Source organism: Aythya fuligula, chromosome 4, assembly GCF_009819795.1.
Source record: "Aythya fuligula isolate bAytFul2 chromosome 4, bAytFul2.pri, whole genome shotgun sequence".
In the NCBI taxonomy this organism is placed as follows: Eukaryota; Metazoa; Chordata; class Aves; order Anseriformes; family Anatidae; genus Aythya; species Aythya fuligula.
Genome location: NC_045562.1, coordinates 29,741,849 through 29,749,850, shown reverse-complemented (window position 1 = coordinate 29,749,850; position 8,002 = coordinate 29,741,849).

Here is an 8,002-nt window from a genome sequence, read left to right as displayed (position 1 = left end):
TGCAGCCCGCTCCGCCCACGGGAGGCGGCGCGGCCCCGGCCGGGAGGGCCCCAGGCGAGGGGCCAAGGGAGCCAGGGGACCGGCCCTGAGGGGGCTGCGGGGTTGGGGGAGCTGGGGGACAGCGGGGATTTGGGGTTTCGCCTTGGGTTTGTCGCTTTATGTCACGGCTGGCATCGTGAAGGCAGTGTAGGTCTTGAGGCACAAGCAGAAGGGGCAGAAGAGCGCCGGGCTCTGCCCCGTGCAGTATTGCAGCCCCTTCTGGAAATGCTCCGCATCGCAACGAGCCTCACTGTTCCCCACACGTCTTTACACCAACCCAGCAACCTCTGTATTCAATCTGATTCATAGGATCCCCCAAAGGCTTTCTCCCCTAATTCATGTGATCTCTATACATTTGGACTTGAGCTTCATCAAGCTGGTTTTCATCTCTCAGTATGTCCTCAATATCAGGCATGTCAGAGAGCAGCTGTAATTCCCAGATCAAAAAAAAATATATATAAAGTAGCATTGATATTAATAACCCTGCAGGCCATATAAATGGCTTCCACAGCCCCTGTACAGATGTTGGACGGAGGAGGTGATCGCCACTGAGTGCTGTTGCGTATCGCATCTGGGAACCCTTAACAGGAGGAAAAGTCATCTGCTACCATCTGGGAGCACTTAGTGAGGAATTAGTGGAACCACACTGAGGCATTTCTTTCTCTGAGCCAGGTTACGCAGCTGTGTCAGGGATTTCACATGCTCCACAGTGTCAAAGGCCACCAGGGCTTTGAGTCATGTGCAAGTCACCAGGCATCTGGCCATGGGCACAGGCTGACATTTTTTTCATGGTTACACTGAGCACAGGTGAGGTGCAGGGAGTCAGGAGAAATGGTCTCGGTGAGGCAGTACGGTCAAGCCATGCAAGGATGGTCTCACAGAGATTTCTTCAGCAGGCATCACATCTTGCATGTGTCCTCCACAAGAGCTGCTGGCAGCTTCCACTCTGGAAGAAGGAGTGATTCATTCTTCCAGCAGCAGACTTACACAGTCCCTGCAGCTTTTTTTCTGGCCAAGTTGGAAGAGTTTTGGTTCCAGAGTATTAATTCATGTTACAGTAGTTGCTCAGAAGTCCCAATGTGCAAGGTACTTCAGAGGTGCAAAGAAAGAGGCAATCCCTATCCCAAACAGCTTTCAATCTAACCAGACGGGACAGGGAAAGATTAGAAGAAAATAAATACTGCTATGCTAATTCTAAGACGTGAGCTGAATGAGAGAGAAATTAAGGAACTTTCTCTGTGTTGTTAGGGGAGACTGGAAAATATGTGAACTGAGTGAATGCCTCCCAAGCACTGCAGAAGTATAATTACTGTAAGAATCCATGTATAGTTATTGACAGGTTGGAAAAAAAGAAGAAAAAAAAAAAAAAAAAGCTATACCATGACTTCTGTCAAGAATTTTCAGAGTGATTTTATGTTCAAATGAATGTATTAAGTTACACACTAAATTGGTAGGTAAACCTCTTTCAAAGTCAGATTTACTTTCTAAAATCCTCTAACCTCTCTGTTTTCAGGCAGTAAAATAATTGACTGTGATCTTCTAATGCTTTGTGATCTTGTAATTTTAAAATACTTCCTCTTACCAAAGTATCTCCTCTATTTAGACACTTCTGATAGTTTGCTCACTAAATATTTGTAAAGCATTACATTGTAAATAGGAGCTGCAGCTGAACTGCTTGTTTAATTCAGATATTTATTTGTCTGCACATACAGCTTTGGCTACCCAGTAAATCAGTTGGAGTATGATCATTAGATAAACTTATCTTGGGGGTGCTAAAACCTTGAAGCTATTGCCTTCAAGTACAAGTCTCCCCTTTCACTACTGAATAAGTTGTCCTTGCTAGGAGGGTATGATGCTCCAGCCGAATACAGAGCAGTCAGAGCAGGGCTGCTTTTTGTGCAGCTCTCACATATCCTGATCTTGGTTTTCACCTCTTCCCTTCCTGGCTAAAGAAACTACGACTGATAAATGCATATAAATGCATATGTCATCCTAATATTTGTACTCTGAGGAAAGACACAATGAGCAAGTAAATTTTGTTATCACTCTAGCCTGTCAGATACCATTCCACAGAATAAAATGCAAAATAAAGATTATTTATAATTGTTGCTGATTGTGTAGGTTGGACAAATATATACACGTTCACGCTAGGATTTTTGCTTATTATTAATTTTTTATCTCTTTTTCACCTCCATAATTTATTTGAAAATAGAAGCTTTAAAATTTTCATTCCACCAGAAGATGAATGCTTTGTCTCGGTGCAGAACTGCTCTGTCTAGGGATATTAAAAGCCATTTTGGATTGTGTAAGAGCAATGGTATGTTTGTGGGTGTTTCACAGAATTGAGTTGTAACTTCAAAATACGGCCCAGTGGAGTACTGATGGGATCCAACTGACAAGAGACTGCAGCACACACATCATCGCCTTTTCGGAACAGCCATCATGAAGCCTCCAGTGACACAATTTTTGATAGCAGTTTGGGTAAGGTAGTTTTTGCTGCTGGCTGTAAAACATAGCAGGCATTCAGCCTTTCCCTTGCCATGTAACACACACACACTGTGCATCACGTGCTGTTCCCATGTGACCTTACACACCAAGCCCATCACCTTTGTCAGAGAGACAGCAGGCAGGTTAGAAATAAATCTGGTTTCTCATCATCCCCACCTGCACCAAATCTTTTTCTGCATAAAGCTGAATAAAGAGGTCCCAGATTAAGACCATACTGAGCAGCTATTGACGCCGAGCTGATTCCTCTAAGCTGAGTTGAAATGCAATGTTGAACAAAGGAAGAACCATATGTTCTTGTCTCGCTATGTTTGAAGAAGAAAATTGTCTACAGCGCTGACATAATATGCCAGAAATTGAAAGAAAAGTCAGGCACGTAGCCATCACTAACTTTCAGATATGCTGATCCCTAAAGAAATGGCTTAGATAAGAACCAAGCAAAGCCAGGAAGACTTTTTGATCTGTGTATTCTGGATATGCTTTGAGCATCTTTTAGAGGCAAATAGCCAGAGTAATGCTTGGGAGCTCAGGGTGTGAGGAAGCAGGGCATAGCTCAGGGAGCTGGGGGTTGGCCTTATCTCACAGATAGCTAGCGATAGGACTAGAGGGAATGGCCTCAAGTTGCACCAGGGGAGGTTTAGTTTGGAAATGAGGAGACATTTCTTCTCAGGAAGAGCAGTCAGGCATTGGAAGGGGTTCCCCAGGGAGGTGGTAGAGTCACCGTCCCTGGGGGTGTTCAAGGAAAGGTTGGATGTGGCACTTAGGGACATGGTCTAGTGGGTGATACTGTTGGTAGGCAGATGGTTGGACCGTGTGATCTTGGAGGTCTTTTTCAGCCTTAATGGTTCTATGATTCTAAGCCATGAGTGGGAAGAAGGAAAGGCCCAGGTTGGTAGCTGGCCTCTGCCAGTGGTGCTGCTGTGCTGGGTAGGATGCTGCGCCTGTAGCTGAACTTGGGGCCCTCACTTCCCATACAAATACATGGCCTGCACAGTACTGTAAGTTCATGTAAGTGTATGGTGCTACTTACTGTAGTTATCACTAATTTGACCTCAGTACCAGGGAAGCTCATGGAGCAGATCCTCTTGAGAGTCATCATGCAGCACTTGCAGGGCAAGCAGGCGATCAGGCCCAGTCAGCATGGGTTTATGAAAGGCAGGTCCTGCTTGACGAGCCTGATCTCCTGTGACAAAGTGACGCGCTGGGTGGACGAGGGAAAGGCTGTGGATGTGGTCTACCTTGACTTCAGCAAGGCTTTTGACACCGTCTCCCACAGCATTCTCCTCAAGAAACTGGCTGCTCTTGGCTTGGACTGGCACACGCTTCGTTGGGTTAGAAACTGGCTGGATAGCCGGGCCCAAAGAGTCGTGGTGAATGGAGCCAAGTCCAGTTGGAGGCCAGTCACTAGTGGTGTCCCCCAGGGCTCGGTGCTGGGGCCGGTCCTCTTTAATATCTTCATCGATGATCTGGACGAGGGCATTGAGTGCACCCTCAGTAAGTTTGCAGATGACACCAAGCTATGCGCATGTGTTGATCTGCTCAAGGGCAGGAAGGCTCTGCAGGAGGATCTGGATAGGCTGCACCGATGGGCTGAGGTCAACTGCATGAAGTTCAACAAGGCCAAGTGCCGGGTCCTGCACCTGGGGCGCAATAACCCCAAGCAGAGCTACAGGCTGGGAGATGAGTGGTTGGAGAGCTGCGTGGCAGAGAAGGACCTGGGAGTGATGGTGGATAGTCGGCTGAATATGAGCCAGCAGTGTGCTCAGGTGGCCAAGAAGGCCAATGGCATCCTGGCTTGTATCAGAAACAGTGTGACCAGCAGGGCTAGGGAGGTGATCGTCCCCCTGTAGTCGGCTCTGGTGAGGCCGCACCTCGAGTACTGTGTTCAGTTTTGGGCCCCTCGCTACAAGAAGGACATCAAGGTACTTGAGCGGGTGCAGAGAAGGGCGACGAAGCTGGTGAGCGGCCTGGAGAACAAGTCCTACGAGGAGCAGCTGAGGGAGCTGGGCTTGTTCAGCCTGGAGAAGAGGAGGCTCAGGGGCGACCTTATCGCTCTCTATGGGTACCTCAAGGGAGGCTGTAGCGAGGTGGGGGTTGGCCTGTTCTCCCACGTGCCTGGTGACAGGACGAGGGGGAATGGGCTAAAGTTGCGCCAGGGGAGTTTTAGGTTAGATGTTAGGAAGAACTTCTTTACCGAAAGAGTTGTTGGACACTGGAACAGGCTGCCCAGGGAAGTGGTGGAGTCACCATCCCTGGAAGTCTTTAAAAGATGTTTAGATGTAGAGCTTAGGGATATGGTTTAGTGGGGACTGCTAGCGTTAGGTCAGAGGTTGGACTCGATGATCTTGAGGTCTCTTCCAACCTAGAAATTCTGTGATTCTGTGATTCTGTAAAAGGCATTAAAATATCCTATTATGATGACTGTTCATTATGATAACCTTTTTGGTCTGCATCTCATATGGGTAGGATAGAGTCCAAGATGAACCACGTCAGCACAGATTTAAAGACAAGAGCACAGCCTGCAGTCCCACAATGGATTTTGCCACTGAAAATCTGGAGCGTGAGGATTTCCTGATGACCTTCGGATGGAGTCCAGGCAGGAGGCTGAGAAATATACTGAGTCTGACAATTGTGTTGTATAGAGGAACCAAACCATGTTCTACACAAGTGTTTGAGCATAGAATCAACATCCATAGTTACGTACATCTTCAGGCTCTTCTGGAAGAAAAAGTAGTGTACCTTCGCTTTTGGACACTTGACAGGATACACAAGGAACAGCAGTGATTTCAAAACTATTACCTTTACGCAATCCAATTCTTACCATATTACTCAATATTTATACTGTAGTGATTAAAAGAAGAAATCCCTGATCTGACCTTTCTCTCTATTTTAAACACTAAAGGCTGTTAAAAATCAGATGTTTCATTACATGCATTAATAATTAACAGTAATTTTGAAACAATTCCCATAAATCATTCCCATTAAATTGTCTTTCATTTTTCACTGACTCTATCTTCTATGTAAAAAGGCAGCAAAACTGCTTATCTATATTAAGGCAGCATTTTTGTGGCATTCTTCAGGGGCTGGGAAAAGTTGCTGCAGCAACAGCACATGTTATATAACGCTCCATTCAATGAAGGATGATTAAGCTGGTTTGCAGGGGGCTGCAGTCCCAAGCTCTCTGTTGCTGTCAGTTTCTATCCCTGCCTGAAAAACGCCATGTATTTTAGTATAGGTTTTTAAAGTTCTCTGTAGAGAGTAATTTGGATTTAGACTAAATAGTAATAATAACAATATGCAGAGATGATAATTCTAGACATTTACTGATACTATATTTTTCTCAGCATGTTTGAAGTACCAATAAAAACCTTTTTTCTTTTTTTTTTAAATTTATTTTACAGAATCCAAAATATGGCTGATGCTTTACAAAGCACAGCAAGACTTAATCTACATTCACACAACTTCATGCAGCACACATCACTACACGAAACAGTAAGTAATTACCAAGCATCCTGGATTAGCAAACCATTCGTAAACTCTTGAGAGCTTACATGTTCTGGCTTCTGGCTTCTTTTTGTGGTGCCTCCAAAGCCTAGTTCTGACAACAAAGATTTAGGAGCATTTTGGATTTGTCTGTTCAGGACTGAGAGGGATGGAAAGGAAAAAGCCGTAAGGGAACTCAAAGTTTCATCTGGGTCTGAGTGATGGGGAGGGTAACCGTGACGTAGGGGACTTGGGTTTTAAGCCAGCTTGTCCTGGCTATAAAACCGAGTTTCTACATTTTCAGAAGAGAATCTTCAGAGAGATTTATGGTCTGTGAAACACAGAAACACCCAAACATTCAGCTCTTCCAAGATTTGAATGTTCCTTTTATGTACTGACAGCTTCCTAACACAGTCTCATATATTTCTATCTTAAAGAATCTATCTCCTTTTCTGCCCAAAGTTTCAACAGCTACATTGTCTTTCTCTGTTCTTAAAGAATCTGACCCTTAGTAGGCATTGTAAATAAGGTTTTGATTCTCATATGCCCCATTTTTATTTCATATATTCCTAGGAGAGTGAGGGCTGTCTTGCTGTAAATGGTCTTTGCTTGACAGATGGTACAGCATTTTTCTTTACATCTTCTCGTGTTCACTCATGGGATAGTGAAAAATCACCACATTTGCTTTGCCAGGTGTTCTTTGCAGCCAAACTTTGTCTGGGATGGGATAGTGCATACAGACTGTGAAAGATATTTCATAGTCCCTTGCTGATTATGCTGTGTTTTAGCCATGATTTTTCAACAATAAACTGAAGAACTAGTGTTCTAGAAGGAAGCAGTGTCTTAATGTTTTGTTAGCAATTTCAGACCGTAGTGACCGTCAAACATGTTAACAGAAAACACTGGGAACCGATGTAGCACCAAGCATCAGCCAAGGTGTAGGGTGCATTTTCATTACCATTTTTGCCCAGGTCACAGGAGTGTTTTTGAAGTGAGTCTCCCAGTTGTGCTCACTGACGTTGTCTTGCTTCACGTTTTAGAGTGGCGTCTGAGAGTACAAAGTGGGTTATTTTCAGATGAAACTAAACCAGATGTTTTTTTGCAGAAACACATTCAGTGTGTTCCAGCCACTGGCAGTCATCCTGCCCGCAGGAACAGATGACAACCAGTCCAAAATAAAACCCTGTAAAATGTCCATGATGCAGACCTCAGGCTCTGCCCCTACTGCTCAACACTGCTTGCTAACACAGACGTAGCCCTAGGGTGGCAGCCAGGATATTTGCAACTTTTAGGTTTCTCAAGACTTCTGTGAGACACAGTGATTATTTCTGGAGCTGGATGCCTACTTTCTCATTCACCTTGCTTACTTGGTCAACCAGGGTGTCTTTCATCATGTCCAGGTGCACCCCAATGCTCACTTCCCTTTCAGGGTGCTTTCAGTGTGATCTGCATCAGCATCTGGTGCTGGTGGTAGAAATGGATGATCAAGAGCAGTGAAAACATCTGGGCTGAACAGTTTATATTGGGTATTCAGTGTCACAGGTGAAGTGGTTGAGAGCCTCAAGAAGGTGATCCTTTCTGAGAACAGACCATCAACTGCAGGCACCCGAGCGTTTACAAGATACAATCCTGTGTTACAGAAGGACAAGCTGATGGGGCTGGTAGACAGTCATCTCTTGTTTTTCATTTGAAAGAGAAATCAGCATCTCCAGCTGCTGAAAAGCTGGCCCCAAAGCACCAGCATGGCCTTCACCACTGTTGCTACTGGATGTTGGGGCAGCAGTTGTGATGCTCCTGCCCTGCCTCTGCCTCGCCATTCTCCACGGCTTGCCTCCTCGTTTCCCCAACAGCAGCAGGCAGCTGGCGCGACCCCACTTGCATGCACACAGGTTTTTGGAAGTACAGCCTTGCAGGCGGACAGACCTGCGCCAGTCAGATGTGTAAACACACCCAGACCTCCAAACAGCCCCGACTG